Source organism: Zingiber officinale, chromosome 10B (genome assembly GCF_018446385.1).
Source record: "Zingiber officinale cultivar Zhangliang chromosome 10B, Zo_v1.1, whole genome shotgun sequence".
NCBI lineage: Eukaryota > Viridiplantae > Streptophyta > Magnoliopsida > Zingiberales > Zingiberaceae > Zingiber > Zingiber officinale.
The window spans coordinates 89,102,780-89,121,189 of record NC_056005.1 but is presented as its reverse complement, the minus strand read 5'-3'; the positions used below and the strand labels follow the sequence as shown (position 1 = coordinate 89,121,189).

The following is an 18,410-nucleotide window of genomic DNA, read 5'->3' as shown; positions in this document are numbered from 1 at the left end:
ATTTTTCACATTCATTTTCTAGAAAAAAGAGAGTATTCTCTAAGAAAATGAAAAATATGGAAAAGTTATTTTCTAAAAAAAATTGGAAAATACAAACAAACCAAACACTCCCTAAATTTTTCAAACATATATAAATGTCCTCAAACATTAATATATTCAATCAAATTGATTTTTAAAAGCATAGATATACTCATAAGAATTAGATGAACTTATAGGACCTAGTTTCATGTCATTTCAAGCCCTTTGAGTTCAACAACTAATTTTAGCAGAATTGACCTAAAGAGTATTCGAGCATTCCCAATGGTCTGTGCGACCATGTATTTTGGTATTTGGGCAAAGGGTTTAAGTTAGGTTCACCCTTGTATTTGATATGTGTATGTGAGTGTGCAGGTTTGCAGGATACACATATAACTCAGCTTGATGGCTTCGGGTTCGGTGAAGGATGGAGCATCCGAAAGACCGTGGACAAGGCAGCAAGGACAAGGACTGAGGGAAGCGACTTCGAGGCATACGTGAAGGATGACATTGGGACGAGCCGTGAGCTTGGATGCATCCGAGAGACGAGAGCCAAAGGAAGTAGGCTTGAAAGCAAGAGGTCAAGGCTGCAAAGAAGCATCAAATGAGTTGTGAGGGTAAGGGTTCAAGTGCTGAGGGATTATACTCAGGGTACCAGTCGACTTATACTTTCATCAGTCAATTGGACAGATGATTGGAAGAGAACAAAATTCTTCTATTCGTTCAACTAGTGTGGCTTAGTCGACTGGTACTTTTACCAATCGACTGATATCGAACCGTTGGATTGTAACGATAGAAATTGTTGGTGCAATATTCCCTAGGTCAAGGTTGACCTGGTTGACTAAGCTTGAATTGGGTCAAGCTCGAGTCTTGATATTTGGATTTCGATGTTTGACAATACATGGAGACAAGACATGGAGATTGTTGGACCGTGAGATTCGATAGAGGGGGGTGAATATCGATAAACAAAATCGTTTGAAAAGAGTTATGCGCAGCAGAAATAAAAGGACAATGCTAACACAAGCTGGTTTTACTTGGTTCGGAGCCTGTGTCGACTCCTACTCCAAGGCCCGCACACAAGGGTGCTTTCGATGGGCAATCACTGGCAGTTCGAAAATTGTTACAAATTAAAGTACAGGAATGCTAATGAAAATAAAGCAAATATCGACAAGAATTTAACTAAAAAGAGAAGGAGCGTGTTGCTGGAGCTTTGTTAGCGTCGTAGGGGCGCAGAGCAGCAGAGCAAGCAGTAGAAGACTTTCTTTCAGTTGTTGTTTTGAAGCTCCCCTCTGACCCTCCTTTTATATGACGCTCGGGGCGCCCCGAATCCCTTCCGGGCGCCCTGATGGGACGTGGCAGGTCCAACCAGCAAGCTCCACGTGGCGACGCACGAGTTTGGATGAAATTTGCCTCCCAAGCGCCCGGATTCCTTCCGGGCGCCTGGACCTCCGGGCGCTCGAACCCTGTTTTCCCGCAAAATCGGTCCTGCAAGACAAACGTTAGTCCGGAGGCAAATAATAAGTATGCCCTGCAAAATAGTTTGTTAGCACAGTTATATAGATAAGCAAAAAGAGTATGACTTAGATTCCGTCTTTCCGAGACAGGAATCTAGTCACGATCTCGACTTAGATATCCGAAATGAATCTAAGCTGGATCGACGCCTAATGTTCCCTTCCTGGGAACGCGTCCTCACAGTCACTCCCCTCCAGTGACTTACCTTACTTACCTGCCAGACGTCCGGTCATCCCTTCGACCCGTCTGGACTTCTCGCCAAGCGTCTGGTTAGCCCGTCGACCCTCTTGGACTTCTCACCAGCTATCCGGTCAGCCCGTCGACCTAGCTGGACTTCTCGCTAGCTATCCGGTGAGCCCGTCGACCTAGCTGGACTTCTCGCCAAGCGTCCGGTCAGCCCATCGACCCGCTTGGACTTCGTGCCAGACATCCGGTCAGCCCGTCGACCTGTCTGGATTTCGTCTGCACACTCGATCAGAGTGTTAGATTACCAACCTAACTTAACCTGATTTGTCATTCATCAAAACCTGACTTAGACCGTTAGTGCTAATCGCACCAACAATCTCCCCCTTTTTGATGGAATGACAACCTGGTTAAGTTAGTTAAAAATATGCGAGTAAAAGGTTTAACCATTTTGTTCTAGTATGAGGTTTAAGTTAGATTTTTTATTTTGTTTTTCTAACTTAATCACCTAACTTAACCACCTATCCCTCCCCCTTTGACATTCATCAAATAAGGAAGACAAATTAATCATTCAATAATACAGAATGCATAAAAAACTGTAGGAAATGATGTCAGGTTAACTTGGGGGAGTAATTTAGCTTTTGTTTCTAAGTTTTGAAAAATAACTTTGTATATTTTGAGTAAAAATAATTTTTGCAATATTAAATGGGTTTGCAAACTCAAAGAGTAAAAAGCTAGTTTTCAAGTATACGCCAAACATAAGTATCCAAGTTTGAATTTTCAAAATAAACATAAGTTTTTAAGACCAAAATTTAAAAGTTTAAAATTTTCAAAATCATTTTTCAAAATCAGTTTAAAAAACTTATTTTATAGAGGCAAGTATTGAAAAGTGAAAAAAAACTTAAGCATAAGTTTCCAGAAAAAAATCTAACTCGATTTTTCAAAACTGAGTTAAAACTAAATCTAAATTTAGTTTTCAAAAACTAATTAAAATTTATTTTTCGAGTCTAAGTTTGCAAAATCCAGTTTTTCAAAATGAGGTGAAGTTTAATTTTCAAATCAAACTTTAAAGCTAGATCCAATTCTTGAAATATAAACACCTTTTAAAACACCTTTTTAAACATAAGTTTTATAAAGATAATTTTGCAAAAGTAATATATTCAAAACCAAGTTTATTAGATTTTACAAAGATAAGTCAGATTAGTTAAATAGATTTAAAGTATTTATTAAGAAAGTATTTTTTTTAAAAAAATTATAGTAAAGGAGAAATAAATGTGAGACTAATTAATCCTCCCTCTGAACCTGACATCTAAAATAGTTGTCTAACCAATTAGTTACTTACTGACTATCAGAAGATGACAACTTTCACTTGGTTAGTCAAGTTAAGTTCATTGTGATCAGTTAGTGGTTGACTAAACTGAATAACTTAACTTGATTAATGTAGGTTTTGTATTTAACGCCCAGACTTATATCGATGCACTGACATAAGCATCTTAAGTCCAGGCAATTGGCCTATACACCTCACCCCTTTCTAAGTTTATCAATCACAAGCAAGGTAATCGTAGGGTGTTGGTGAGATGCTCAAATACTAGTCCTGGGGGTACATGATTTCTAAGAGGATTTTTCTATTCTAAGGCTAAAGTTGTTTTGAAATTCTAAAAGTTTGAAGGTTTTAAAACAGATGAAAACAAATTTAACATAGAATTTAAAACAGTCAATTTGAAAGCAATTTTGAATTTTGAAAATCCTAGTCTATTAAACACATTCCTAACTGTCTACGCAGATTGCTAAATTCACTTTCAGGAAGTGGTTTTGTGAATATGTCAGCTAAATTAGATTTTGACTCAATGTATTTGAGTTCAATGCCCCCTTTAGTGACATGATCCCTGATGAAGTGATGTCTGATTTCAATATGTTTAGTTCTGGAATGATGCACTGGATTTTTTGTTAGGTTGATTGAGCTAATGTTGTCAACTAAGACTTTGACATTTGTGAGGTTCAAGTTGAAGTCTTTTAGGGTGTGCATCATCCATAATAATTGTGCAACACACTCTCCTATTGCTATATATTCTGACTCAGTTGTAGAAAGGGCAACACAATGTTGCTTTCTACTAAACCAGCTGACATGTGATGGACCTAATAATTGACATCCGCCACTTGTGCTTTTACGGTCTAACTTGCATCCAGCATAATCTGAGTCAGAGTACCCTATTAATTCAAAGTTATTAGTCCTAGGATACCAAATGCCTACATTTGTTATTCCTTTAAGGTATCTAAAGATTCTTTTGACTTGAGTCAGATGGGATTCTTTAGCACAGGTTTGGTATCTTACACACATACTAACTGCAAATAAGATATCTGGTCAACTTGCAGTTAAGTATAGTAGGCTACCTATGACACTCCTATAATGCTTTAGATCAACTAGTTTTCCATTGGAATCATCATCTAGGATTGTGTTTACTGCCATAGGTGTCTTCATCTCTTTGGTGTTTTCCATTTCAAATTTCTTAAGTAATTCCTTAGTATATTTTTGTTAATAAATGTAGTTACCTTCATTTGTTTGTTTGATTTGTAATCCTAAAAAATAGGTTAATTTGCCTACCAGACTCATTTCAAACTCGTGCTCCATTAAACTTGTAAATTCATCTAGGAAATCTGAATTTGTTGAACCAAAAATTATGTCATCTACATAAAATTGTGCTATAAAGATATCTTCCTTTATTAATTTGACAAATAAGGTTGGGTGAATTTGTCCTTGGTTAAATCCTTTAGATATTAAGTAAGATGTTAATCTTTCATACCATGCCCTAGGTGCTTGTTTAAGTCCATATAAGGCTTTCTTCAATTTATAAACATAATCAGGATGTTCTAGACTCTCAAACCCAGGTGGTTGCCCTACGTAGACTTCTTTCTTTATCAGTCCGTTTAGGAATGCTGACTTAACATCCATTTAATATAGTCTAAACCCTTTGTATGCTGCATAACTTAGTGGCATTCTAATATATTCCAGTCTAGCTACTGGGGCATATGTTTCATCGTAGTCAAGTCCTTCTACTTGACTGAACCCCTTAGCAACTAGCCTAGCTTTCTTTCGTGTAATTTCTCCAATTTCACTTAATTTGTTTCTAAATACCCATTTGGTGTCTATTATTTTCTTATTTTTGGGTGGTGGTACCAAGTCCCAAACTTCATTTCGCTCAAATTGAGCTAATTCTTCTTGCATAGCTATGACCTAGTCTGGGTCAAGTAGTGATTCAGCTATGATTTTGGGTTCAATTTTTGAAATTAAAGATATTTGACTTAGATTTCTGAAGGATGATCTAGTTTGAACTCTAAGATCTGGGTCACCAATTATTTGATCAGTTGAATGATTTGGGTTGACTCTTATAGTTCTAGGGGGTTGACTTTCCTGAGGTTGTTCTTCTTCTTCAGGATTTAGAGTTTGGTTGGTTCCTTCAGAATTATTATTTTGTTGAACAAAATCAATTGGTTGAAGTTGTGTTTATTCTGGGTTTTGTTTGGATTCTTCAAATTTCACATTAGTAGTTTCTTCAATTCTTAAGGTTACCTTATTGTAAACCCTATAGCCTCTACTATTTAGGGAGTAGCCTAGAAAGATTCCATTTTCAACTTTAGAGTTGAATTTTCCTAAGTGTTCTTTTGTGTTTAGGATAAAAACGGGACACCCAAATACTCTAAAGTATTTTATATTAGGTTGTTTATTATGAAAAACTTCAAAAGATGTTTTGTTATGGATTTTATTTAGTGTTGTTCTGTTTTGTGCCTAGCAAGCTGTACTGACAGCTTCTGCCCAAAAGTATTTAGGTAGGTTGTATTCATTTAACATTGTTCTAGAGGCTTCAAGTAAGGTTCTATTTTTCCTTTCTACAATCCCATTTTGTTGGGGAATTTTAGGACACGAAAATTCGTGATGGTAGCCATTTTCAAGACAAAATTTGTTGAAATTATGAATTTTTAATTCTCCCCCATTATCACTTCTAATCCTTTTAATTTTAAGGTCCTTTTCATTTTTAACTTGTTTGCAAAAGTTTGAAAAAATTTCAAAAGTTTCATCCTTATTTTTTAAGAATTTTACCCAGGTGAACCTTGTCACGCCCCCAAATGAGTCCCTGCCAGATAAAAATCCGACAACATCTCCCCTGTACCGGTGACAATATGAAGCATCACTACAAACAAAATATACATCAGCCACATGCGGCTGGAATATTTATATACACAACCACGCAGTTATAATAACAGCCCACACGACTGGAATGAAACAATCACAACCACGCAGTTATATATAAAACAGCCCACACGGTTGTACAAAACAAACCAACATAGCGGAAAAACGAAAACGGAAAGCCCACACTGTTAGGACCAAAAGTAGCTAGAGGGGGGGTGAATAGCTCGTCGCGTTCGCTCGGTGCTTGGCGTTGTTTGTTTCTTCAAGAATATGCAGCGGAAAATACAGAAACAAATACAACCACGCTAACACTAGGATTTTACTTGGTATCCACCTCCAAAGGAGGTGACTAATCCAAGGATCCACACCACGCACGCACCCTCCACTATGAAACACTCCTTTTCGGTAACTACCGAGGGCGGAGAAGCCCTACAAGACTCTCGGTACAAGAAGAAGGAAAGGGAAACAAAATACAAGCACAAAGCTTACAATGAATGCAGAAAACCCTAACCCTAGCTTCTCTTCTTGCCTTTGATCCGCCTCTTGACTCGGAGAGCTTCCAAGAACCTTCAAGAACTGGCGATCACGAGCTTTGAGAGTGCTGTGGAGGAGCTGGCGAAAATCTGAGATGAAACGGTGAAGAGATGCCGAAGGAAATGAACGCCTGCGGCCTTTATCGACGCCAACGGTCGGATCCCGATCGATTCGAATGTTCCCAATCGATCGGGGAGGCTTTGGATCGATCCACGGATCGATCCAGAGCGCCTCGCGCTGCAGCGCCGATCGATCCACGGATCGATCCGGCGCTCGCACACTCGCCCCAATCGATCCACCGATCGATTGAAATCCTGATCGATCCACGGATCGATCCAGAGGCTCTCTGTTCGCTTAGGAGAAGCCTGGATCGATCCACTGATCGATCCAACACTTGGTTTTTTGCCCAAAACCAAGTTCCAAGCCTCTCAAACCAACATCCGGTCAACCTTGACCTGTTGGTACATCATGCCTAGCATCTGGTCACTCCTTTGACCTGCTAGGACTTCCCACCAAGTGTCTGATCAATCCCTTTGACCCACTTAGACTTTTCTATTCATGCCAAGTATCTGGTCACTCCCTTGACCTACTTGGACTTCCCAACACCAGATGTCCGATCATCCTTGATCCATGTGGATTTTCCCTTGCCTGTCTTCACTCACCAGGACTTTCACCTAGCTTCACTCACTAGGGTTTTCCATCTGCCTAGCTTCACTCACTAGGACTTTCACCTGGCTTCACTCACCAGGACTTTCACCTAGCTTCACTCACTAGGATTTTCCTTCTGCCTGGCTTCACTCACCAGGACTTTCACCTAGCTTCACTCACTAGGGTTTTCACCTGGTTTCACTCACCAGGGTTTTCCTTCTGCCTGGCTTCACTCACCAGGACTTTCACCTAGTTTCACTCACTAGGGTTTTCCTTCTGCCTGGCTTCACTCACCAGGACTTTCACCTAGTTTCACTCACTAGGGTTTTCCTTCTGCCTGGCTTCACTCACCAGGACTTTCACCTAGCTTCACTCACTAGGGTTTTCACCTGGTTTCACTCACCAGGACTTCCCTGTCAAGTATCCGGTCAACCTTGACCTACTTGACTCTTCTTCAATCAATTTCTTATTGTCAAACATCTAAACTCAAACCAAGACTCAGCTTGGTCACCCAGGTCAACCTTGACCTGAGGGATGTTGCACCAACAATCTCCCCCTTTTTGATGTTTGACAATACCACAATAACACTTACAATACCACATGTAAGTTAGGCTAATCCTATAGCCTCAATCTTCATGCCACTAGGTAATGAACATATAAATTAAGCTCTTCATTCTCCCCCTACGAGGGCACACTCCCTCTAGGTAATGAAAGCCTAACTTACACCCATTCATAGGTCCTTTCATTCTCCCCCTATTGGCACACATCAACCCATCTTTGGGCACACATCAACCCATGCCCCAATTTTGGGTACACATCAACAAATCCATTTGTTGACGACTCTCCCCCTGAAGAGTTACTCATCATTGTTCACAACATCACTCGTTGTGATCAACACGATAATGAAGGTCCCATACCCTTCTTTTATCCTTAACTTCTCCCTCAATGTAGACAAATACCCAACCTTGAGCATTATCTAACCACTTGAGTTCCCACTTGAAATAATGAGGATATCCACTCCCCATTTCAAGTTCAAAAGCTCATACATGAGCATTTTCTTTACAGAAGGTTAACCACCTTCCAAGGTTCATGAAAAGTAATTTTTCATGTCTTTAAAGAGTCCCTCCCCCTAAAAACATGGTGGTAACTTCTGTCATTGCACCAACAATGACTTGGAATTCCTAAAACTTTAGGAAACCCAATTTTAGAAGTTTTGAGGTTCAAATATTCAAAATTTGAAACAAACCTCAACCTAAACTTCAATGAAGCCTTCCTTAACCAATCCATCCTTGTTTTCACATGAAAACACCCTTTGTATGTATACAAATGTATTTTAGGGATTTGGAATGGTTACCTAGACTCAAAGAGGTTCAAAGATGCTGAAATCAAGCCTTCCCAGCCAAAATCAGCAACTTGGATCGATTGGAGTTGGGTTCCAATCGATTGAACCTTTCTGAATCGATCCACGGATCGATCCAGCACCTTCTGATCGCGGATCGCGATTGATCGATCCATGGATCGATTCAGGAGACTCCAATCGATCCACGGATCGATCACAGACTCCAATCGATCCATGGATCGATCGGAGCTCTGATAGTTGCTGAAATTCCATTTCAGTCAACTTCAGAAACCCCTAGAAAATTCTACAAAAATCCAAAAATCATGAAATTTCGTGTAGACATTATTTAGGGCATACTTAATCATGGAAAAATAGCTTTCTATGAAAATACATCATATTTTCAAAGATTGACACAAACTTGAAAACTTGCAAAAACTTTAGTGTTTTTCTTCAAGTTTGTGTCTAACTATTCAATGGTGATTACTATCAAAAGATAGCCTTCACCAAGGTTTTCCAAAAACATTTTAAAACATTTTCAAAACCAATATCCCATCATGTTCCTTGGGCATAATGCACATGACTTGTACATTAGCTTTCCCAATGATGGGAAAACACATAACTATGTGTTTTGATGAACCTAAAACTCAAAAGAATGCACTAAATCAACATCTTGAGCTTTGTTCATCATCCTAACATCTCACTTGTATCTAATGTGCACTAATCACATACAAGTCACCTTATAGTCTTTGTGAGATGTAGATTTTGGTTTTTGCCCTAATCTAGGGATCATGCATATCTATCTAGGCATTCTAGAGATATTAGACATCCACCTAGGATGTCACTTGTCAATAAGTGTCGTTAAATGCCATTCGTCCTTAATTACAAGGAATTAAACTTAATGCATGATTATGTTATGGCATACATCAAAAGAAAATAATTTTCAAAAGAAAATATCCTATTACTACATGATGTATGAATGTCATGACATGGTATTTTTGGATTTTTCATAATAAAACATGAATGCAAAACTAGACATGATGTCATGACATATGATGGGCAAACAATCATGGCAAGATTTAGCATAAATAAAATATAACTAGATTAACTATCTAAGTATCCTTAAAGTCTTAGCTAAACTTACAACTTAAACCTAGATTGCCCTAAAGTGCTTCAAGAGAATGCCAAAGCCTAAATTGGCATTTCTAATTTCCTTGATTTAATGTATGCCAATTGAAAATAAACATGTCCTCAAATGTTGGCATATTCCATTTTTCCTCAAGAGTGATTACATAAATCAAGGCCCGGATTGCCTTAAATTTCCAAGAGAATACCAAAATCCCAACTTGGTATTTCTCAAGGTTTTCCCAATTTGTGTCATTTTAAGATAAAAATCAATTCTTCCACCATTAGGCACATTTTACTCTTTCAAGGAGTAAACAAAGATCCACTTCATTTTCAAAAGTTAACAAAAACCTTGAAAATGCTCCTTGAGTGTCAATTTCCTCAAAGTTAGGTTAACTACCCTTCTAATCGGAGTTGACACTCTCTAACCCATCTATGGGGTAGAGAAGATGTTCCTAGGAACCCAACACCTATTGGTGCTCCTTGGATGCTCTAGGTACTTACTAGGGATAACTTCCCTAGATACCTTCCTAGTGACCTTGTTGGGCTTCTTAGAAGCCTTGGTCACACTTTCTAGGTCAACTCTAGGGATAGCCTCCCTTGTGACCTTGTTAGTGACTTTCTTAGACTTCTTAGAAGTCTTAGTCACTTTGGTTGCAAAGATACTTCTAGGGATATCTTCCCTTGTATCTTTGACTTGACCTCTAGACTTAGGGTTTATTCCATAGCTATATGGAACCCTATGATAACTAGGCACATCCTTTTTAGCTTTGGGTTTGTATCCCAAACCTCTATAGCCATTGGATGACCTTTGTGCTCCTAGCCCTAGGTATTGCTCATTTTGCCCTTTAAGGATATTCTCCATCCTTTTTAGGGTCTTTTCTAGTTTGTCAAGTCTTGACTTCAAGACTTGATTTTCTATCATTAAATCCTTAGGTTTTGGTCCATGAGCATTTTTTATCTTGGGCATGTGTCTATTATCTTTAGAGTTATTGCTCAAGTGTCTATCTACCTTCCTAACCTTAGGTTGGGTAGTTTTGGCATATAGGGCCACATGTTTTTCCTTAAAGCCCTCATGCTTTCTATTCTTATGGTAAATTGCATTAAAATGATAAAAGTTAGAACTATCATGCTTTTCACCATAATGTAAGGGGTAGGCTCAATAAATGTTACCTTCTTCTTTACCTTGGACTCCGGCGAAAATCCTGAGCCCCATCTTCTTCCCTTGGGCATTGACTTCGGTAATGCCCTTTTTGATTGCAAGAGAAGCACACAATGTGCTCCTTGCTCTTCATTGTTCCGGGGATGGTCTCCTTGAGCTTCTCCTTTCCTTTTTGTGCCATTTGGCCCTTTTTCTTGGCCAATTTGGGGCACTTGCTCTTGTAGTGTCCATGTTCCCTACATTCAAAGCATATAATATGATTTTTATTTTTAATTGAAATATTTATACCTTTGCTTGTAGGGGTGGCATCTTTCCCTTTGGATCCGGAGGTAGAAGCTTCCTCTTGATCCGATCTTGATTCTCCTCCATTTGATTTTTCTTGACTCGTGGAGGTAGAAGCTTCTTCAATCTCTTCATCTCTTGACCCGGATGTAGAAACTTCTCATTCTTCTTGATCCGGCGTCACCAAAGATTGCTCCCCCTCAATCCTAGAGGTGGAGGCTTCATCATCTTGAATATGAAACAAGGAGTATGCTCCCTCCTTGTTCCCTTCGTTGCATTCCCTTGAGGATGAAGCTTCTTGGATTTCCTCTTCTTCGGAGGTTGAGCATCTCTCAACCTCGGAGTCCTCCTCTTGGTCTTGCTCCAAAGAGTCACCCTCTCTGGATTCTTCATGATCTTGTACAGTGGAGGGGATCTCTTCATGAAGCTTAGCCAATTTGCTCCAAAGTTCCTTTGCATCTTCAAATTCTCCAATTTTGCAAAGAATGGTGCTTGGCAATAAATTGACCAAAAGCTTGGTCACTTTGTCATTTGCCTCGCACCTTTGGACTTGCTCCGGGCTCCATTTGCTTTTCTTTAGAACTTTGCCCTTTGAATTTCTTGGAGCCTTGAAGCCTTCCATTAGAGCAAACCATTGCTCTATCTCCATCATAAGAAAATTTTCGATTCTTGATTTCCAAGAATCGAAGCTCGTGGAAGTGTATGGAGGAGCCACCCTCGTGTCGAATCCGAGCCCATCTCGGAATTCCATTGTAGAAGTTGAGCTTTTGATAAAGTCTTGAACTTGAAGAATTTGCTCCAACTTCTTCACCCTCTAGCTTTTCTTGATATGTTTGCCCCTTCCGGCGGTGATTCCGGTGAAGAGCAACCTTGCTCTGATACCACTTGTTAGGACCAAAAGTAGCTAGAGGGGGGTGAATAGCTCGTCGCGTTCGCTCGGTGCTTGGCGTTGCTTGTTTCTTCAAGAATATGCAGCGGAAAATACAGAAACAAATACAACCACGCTAACACTAGGATTTTACTTGGTATCCACCTCCAAAGGAGGTGACTAATCCAAGGATCCACACCACGCACGCACCCTCCACTATGAAACACTCCTTTTCGGTAACTACCGAGGGCGGAGAAGCCCTACAAGACTCTCGGTACAAGAAGAAGGAAAGGGAAACAAAATACAAGCACAAAGCTTACAATGAATGCAGAAAACCCTAACCCTAGCTTCTCTTCTTGCCTTTGATCCGCCTCTTGACTCGGAGAGCTTCCAAGAACCTTCAAGAACTGGCGATCACGAGCTTTGAGAGTGCTGTGGAGGAGCTGGCGAAGATCTGAGATGAAACGGTGAAGAGATGCCGAAGGAAATGAACGCCTGCGGCCTTTATCGACGCCAACGGCCTTTATCGACGCCAACGGTCGGATCCCGATCGATTCGAATGTTCCCAATCGATCGGGGAGGCTTTGGATCGATCCACGGATCGATCCAGAGCGCCTCTGTGCTCTGGAAAAACGCCTGGATCGATCCACGGATCGATCCAGCGCTTATCGCGCGAAAGCCTCCCAATCGATCCAGCGATCGATTGAACATCCGGATCGATCCACGGATCGATCCGCAGGCTTTGTCGTCCAGAAGCTCCGGATCGATCCACCGATCGATCCAACACTTGGTTTTTGCCCAAAACCAAGTTCCAAGCCTCTCAAACCAACATCCGGCCAACCTCGACTGTTTAACATCCCAACATCCGGTCACCCTTCACCTGCTGAGACTTCCCACCAAGTGTCCGATCAACCTTTGACCCACTTAGACTTTTCTATTCATGCCAAGTATCCGTCACTCCCTTGACCTACTGGACTTCCCAACACCGATGTCCGATCATCCTCGATCCACGTGGATTTTCCTCGCTCGGCTTCACTCACTGTGACTTCACCCAGCTTCACTCACTAGGTTTTCCATCCGCCTAGCTTCACTCACTAGGCTTTCACCGCTTCACTCACGGGACTTTCACCCAGCTTCACTCACTAGGATTTTCCTTCTGCCTGGCTTCACTCACCAGGACTTTCACCTAGCTTCACTCACTAGGGTTTTCACCTGGTTTCACTCACCAGGGTTTTCCTTCTGCCTGGCTTCACTCACCAGGACTTTCACCTAGTTTCACTCACTAGGGTTTTCCTTCTGCCTGGCTTCACTCACCAAGACTTTCACCTAACTTCACTCACTAGGGTTTTCACCTGGTTTCACTCACCAGGACTTCCCTGTCAAGTATCCGGTCAACCTTGACCTACTTGACTCTTCTTCAATCAATTTCTTATTGTCAAACATCTAAACTCAAACCAAGACTCAGCTTGGTCACCCAGGTCAACCTTGACCTGAGGGATGTTGCACCAACACACACAAGACAAATAGATACAATGCATGCCGGCACGGCTTAAATACAACACCAAAAGAATAAGATAGCCACATGGCTAAACACAAATACAATGCCACGAATAAGAAAAGAATATACAATAGAAAACGAACACAGTCTTCGGATGTGACGTAGGACCCGGCAGACAGGATACTCCGAGCGACACTCCAACCATCTACCTGAAAACATAAATGTATACATGCGGTGGTGAGTATAGGTAACTCAGCGGGTAATAGACAAGATAGTGCATGGTCAATAAACAAACATGGAGATCACAAGTATACAGTCTCAGTAGGGAATAAGAACATGATCATACTATCATAATCAATGCATCTGAACATACCCGACATAATAACCTGACATAAACTGTACAAACCACAACTAACATAATGACAGATACATACCTAACTGAATCGACATACGGTACAATGATCAAGAACTCACCGATCTCGCAATGTATATACCCGTGACACTGCGTAATATAAATACGATGCGACATACATGTAAAATAAACGCATGTATGCGGCGATGGCAACCAAATGCAACAACCATATCTCAATCAAGTGCAATAACGACAATCACACGCAACTAGTATCTACTAGGCATGTATGCAAATATAAACCCCAGATTTACATCATGCAAAGTGCACGATGCTCCACTGGTCACCCCGCCACCTCTCCGAACACCACGACCCTGTATGGCCGAGAGGCTTGGGTCCGCGACGATCTGTACTACCCTCCACCCCACTATATAGTGGTCGAGGCGACAGTCCGCTAATAGCTATCTAGCTAACAAGATCGTGGTCCCCGATCGCCACAACGCTCGGATCTCACTAAACCTCGTGTGGAACGACAGGACTAGCAAAGAATCGCTCCAACTACCACTACCCATGAGTGGTCGAATGTGGCAAAGGAAACCAATGATGACTCTCTCAACCACAGAGAGATACAATGAATGATGAACATGATATATATATATATATATAATCATCATCCATGCAACAATCCCAAACCTAAAAAAATACCTCCAACAAGAGTATAATCGTCATGATACCACCACGTATCCCACCAAACATATGTACACACTATATATGTATAATCAACCATAAATCTCCAATAATCCCACCACACATGTACACAAAAGATAAGTACAATCAACATATATCCTCCAATAAAAACACAACGGACATGTGTATATACTCCGAACATACAATCAACACAACTCCTCCAAAAGTACATGACAGATACGTATGTACACACCACATGTAAATGCACGGTCAACAAGATGACTCCTATAATACATACCCACATATGTTCAGTGTACATCATATACACAATTAACATGGGAATACCAACAACCCAACAATCCCTACAAGACATACTCTACACGTGTAATCACAACAGAGTAGATATCAAGAGTGGAAACTGTATATGAATTAAATAGATCATCACAAGGGTCAAGCATAAGTATCATGCAGGAAAACAACAACCGATCATGATATAAGATAAAGCAGTCTAATTCATCCAATAATAACCATGTACTAAGTACAAGAGAATCTACATAGAGGCCAAGGAAGAAATACCCGCCTTAATACGTAGCTCGTGTCCGAAAATCCCACGTTGAGACGCTCGTCCCGAATCCAAGTCCTGCGATCACATAATATATATTTAGCTAATTACATAGATAGCAATTAGCTAAATAAACTCCCCAAACTAATTAGGGAAAACCCTAATCGAAGTAACTTATCTAATTCCTTAATTCAACTCCTTCTAGATCCAAACATGATCCACCACCATTAATTTCTACAATTCATCTCCACTAATCCAACCATCAAACCCTTACATAAATCTAACCTACAACAAATCCAACGATTCTAAGAATACTCATGCAAGAACCCATTAAAACCCCTAATCTAGCACATACTAATGAAAATAATGGAAATACATCACTGGAAATCGCCTACCATGAGGTTTTAACAGAAATTCAGTAGCTCCCAATCCAACAACCTCTGCCCGATAGCTCCCAAGGTAGTCCTACACCAAATTCTTTCAGGAATCAGCCCATGAAGCAACTGTACAGAAATGCATTCATTGGAATACACTCACCTTGAGATAGAGCAGCCAAATCCAGTACCCCACAACCCTACCCCCACTGTCCAGCAGCTACAAATACACCTACACACCAATTCTTCCAAGAATCAATCTAGAATCCAAATTATACAACAAAGAGTTGCTGAACTCTAACAAAACAGAAGCAGTACTTACCTAAATCGATCCCCACCTCTCAATCAAGACCCCAACAGCTACAAGAAGTAAAGAGGCAGTGATATGCTCACTAAGAATCCACCAAGAAGTTGATCCGATGCTTCCCACAAGTCCAGCATCAAGGAAGAACATCACAAAGCAGCAAAACCCTTGAATCCATTAGAGTCCAGAGGAAGCTTACCTAGGTTGATCACCCAATTCGATCCATCTGGTGGGGAGAAAGCCCTGATGGAAACCGCCTCTGATCTGCTCTGCTCTGATCCGCCAGTGAGAGGAAGAGTATGCCCTAGTCCCCCCTGCGTTGATTCTTCCTCCGGCAACAGCATCACCTGGTGGCGAGGTGGCTTCAGCGGCGCTCGAAGGTGGACGGATGGCGACCAAGGCGATGGATCGGCCAAGGACTAGTCTCCTCCCCTATCGCGATCACATTTGGCATAGATGGTTGTGGGGATCGGCGACGTCAGGGCGGCAGTGACCAGATCGGAAGAGGGCAAGATCACGGAGGAGATGAGGAGGGAATCCAACAGGTCAGGGCGATCTTGCTGGCAATCGGCGATGGGGCTGCGCCAACGAAGAGGAGAAGACGATCGGTGGCTCCCAGAGCCGGCGATGGCAACCGGCGACGAGAAAGAATCGGGAGAAGAGGCAAGAGTCGGGCGCGATATGAAGAGAAGGAGAAGGTCGGACCGCCAAGTAGCCAAGATTGCTTGGCGTTGATGAGGCGCTCAAAGGGGAAGATCGTCGTCGGTGGAGATAAATCGGGGAGGAAGGTGATCAGGCCGAATGGAGGAAATCGGGAGATTAGGGAAGAAAATAGAATCGGGAAGGAAAGAAGAAAATAAAGGAAATAAAAATAAAAAAAATGAAACCTAGGTTTAAGAATAATTAAAGTCTAAGTCCATTCCCAAATCAACTCCCACTTAAATGGGTATTCCAAACAGGCCTTATCCATGCCTGCCGATCGATCCCCTCAAAACCCTCTGTACGAGTTCCGAAAAATTCCCAGAAAATTTCTAAAAATTCTGGAAAAATCCAATAAGATTTTTCGTCCAATAATATTTATTATTTAATTTTGCGATATCTTACATTCTCCCCCACTAATAAAAATTTGGTCCTCAAATTTACTGGTCAATTTAGGGATCCTCAACCAAGTTAACCACCAAGCAACATACCCATATACCACTTCATCTAAATATCATAACCAAATCTCCAACCCTAGTATCATAAACATATCTCCAAACATGATAATCCTCCTCCAAGTGACTAGCGACAACTCTGTGAGCTATGAACTCACCCTACTCCCGCTACTTCCACTCTGCAATCTAGCCAACTGTGGATAAATCAACTACCTCTGAAATCCATAATCCACCATCAATAGATTCTCCAACATCTGTATAGGGCGCTCAAACTATCCATCAGTCTGAGATGAAAATCTATACTAAAGTGAAACTCCTAATCCAAGGTCTGCTGTAACCATAATCAAACCATGACATGAAATCACTGATCTCCATCCAAAACAATACTCAGAGGTACATCATCCAGTCTGGAAATCCTTCTAGAGTATAATCCTGCTACTCCATCCAAAAGAATCCGTCATACATACTGATAGCTAGGGAGCAAAGTCATCAACTAATCCATGATTACCCAAACCATCATATTCCTGGATAATCCCACAACAAAAACCGTCATAACTTGCTTCCAACTCGACTCTAGTATCCAAATCAACAAAGACAATCCTACTGATCTCCGATGTTCAGCCTCCACTTGCTGACATACTAGACATCAAGCTACAAAATCCACGATGTCTTCCTTCATGAAAATCCACCAATAAGAACACTCCAAATCTCTATACAACATGTATCACAAATCTAGAACGATGTGTTTCCTGCGGTCACTCTTCCCGGATAAGAAGTGGCCCGGAAACACACCATATCTCCCACGAAACAAAGAATCCAATTCTCATTACACGAGAATTCTAACTACTGGCATGAGACTGCTTCGCTCATGCTATATCAGAACTGCACCAAACCTCAAGTACGATACATCTGTGTAGAGTGCAAATCTGTCTACTTAGAAAGCATAACTAAGACGGTGCAGTTATCTAAACTGATCTCATAAACATCTATCCAAGAAAATTCCATACTCTTCCTAGACAATCCGGTCAACTGCGTAAATGCTGGAGAAAACCCTCAATCAATCTCTAGTAATATTCAGCCAAACTAAAGGAAACTACGAGTCTCTGGTATAAACTAAGACTACTTTCAACTGGTAACAACTTCTAATTCCCATGGATCCACTAATATCTCTCTACTAAAGACAACGCGCCGCAGAAATCTCGCAGAAGACAATCACAATACGTACTACTAACTGCACATATAGATGTTCCCGTCGAAACATCTCTAGAACTATGCGAAGCTAGTGTACGTGATCCGCCTCGGATCGGGAATAGATCACAACCTCGCCAATAAAGACAATGAAAACTGATCCAAACCCTAAAAATACCAAGTACACTGAGTCCATGTAAACATCTAGGCACGGTATGCCTAAATGGTAACACCAAGGACTCATAATGTACGTACCACAAGCTTACTCTACCATAAGATCATCAACAACAAGTCTGTAATCTAATCACCAACTACAAATCACTAAATCCATAAATATCACACAAGTGCTACTCCTCATGTCTCTATCAACCTCAAACACCAAATAGTAAACCATCAAACCAAATATCCACCAATAGATCATCAAAAGGCAACCTATCACCACA

General features: G+C 40.9%; 1 long non-coding RNA gene across 1 annotated transcript; it reads right to left on the bottom strand.

Moving 5' to 3' along the window:
* Nucleotides 1-14,959: 14,959 nt before the first annotated feature.
* Nucleotides 14,960-15,880, bottom strand: LOC122029631. The gene is made up of 4 exons (XR_006125113.1): nucleotides 15,644-15,880; nucleotides 15,485-15,553; nucleotides 15,343-15,412; nucleotides 14,960-15,025 (listed from the first exon to the last, which is right to left on the bottom strand). It is a non-coding gene; the product is annotated as an uncharacterized LOC122029631 (long non-coding RNA).
* Nucleotides 15,881-18,410: the final 2,530 nt, after the last annotated feature.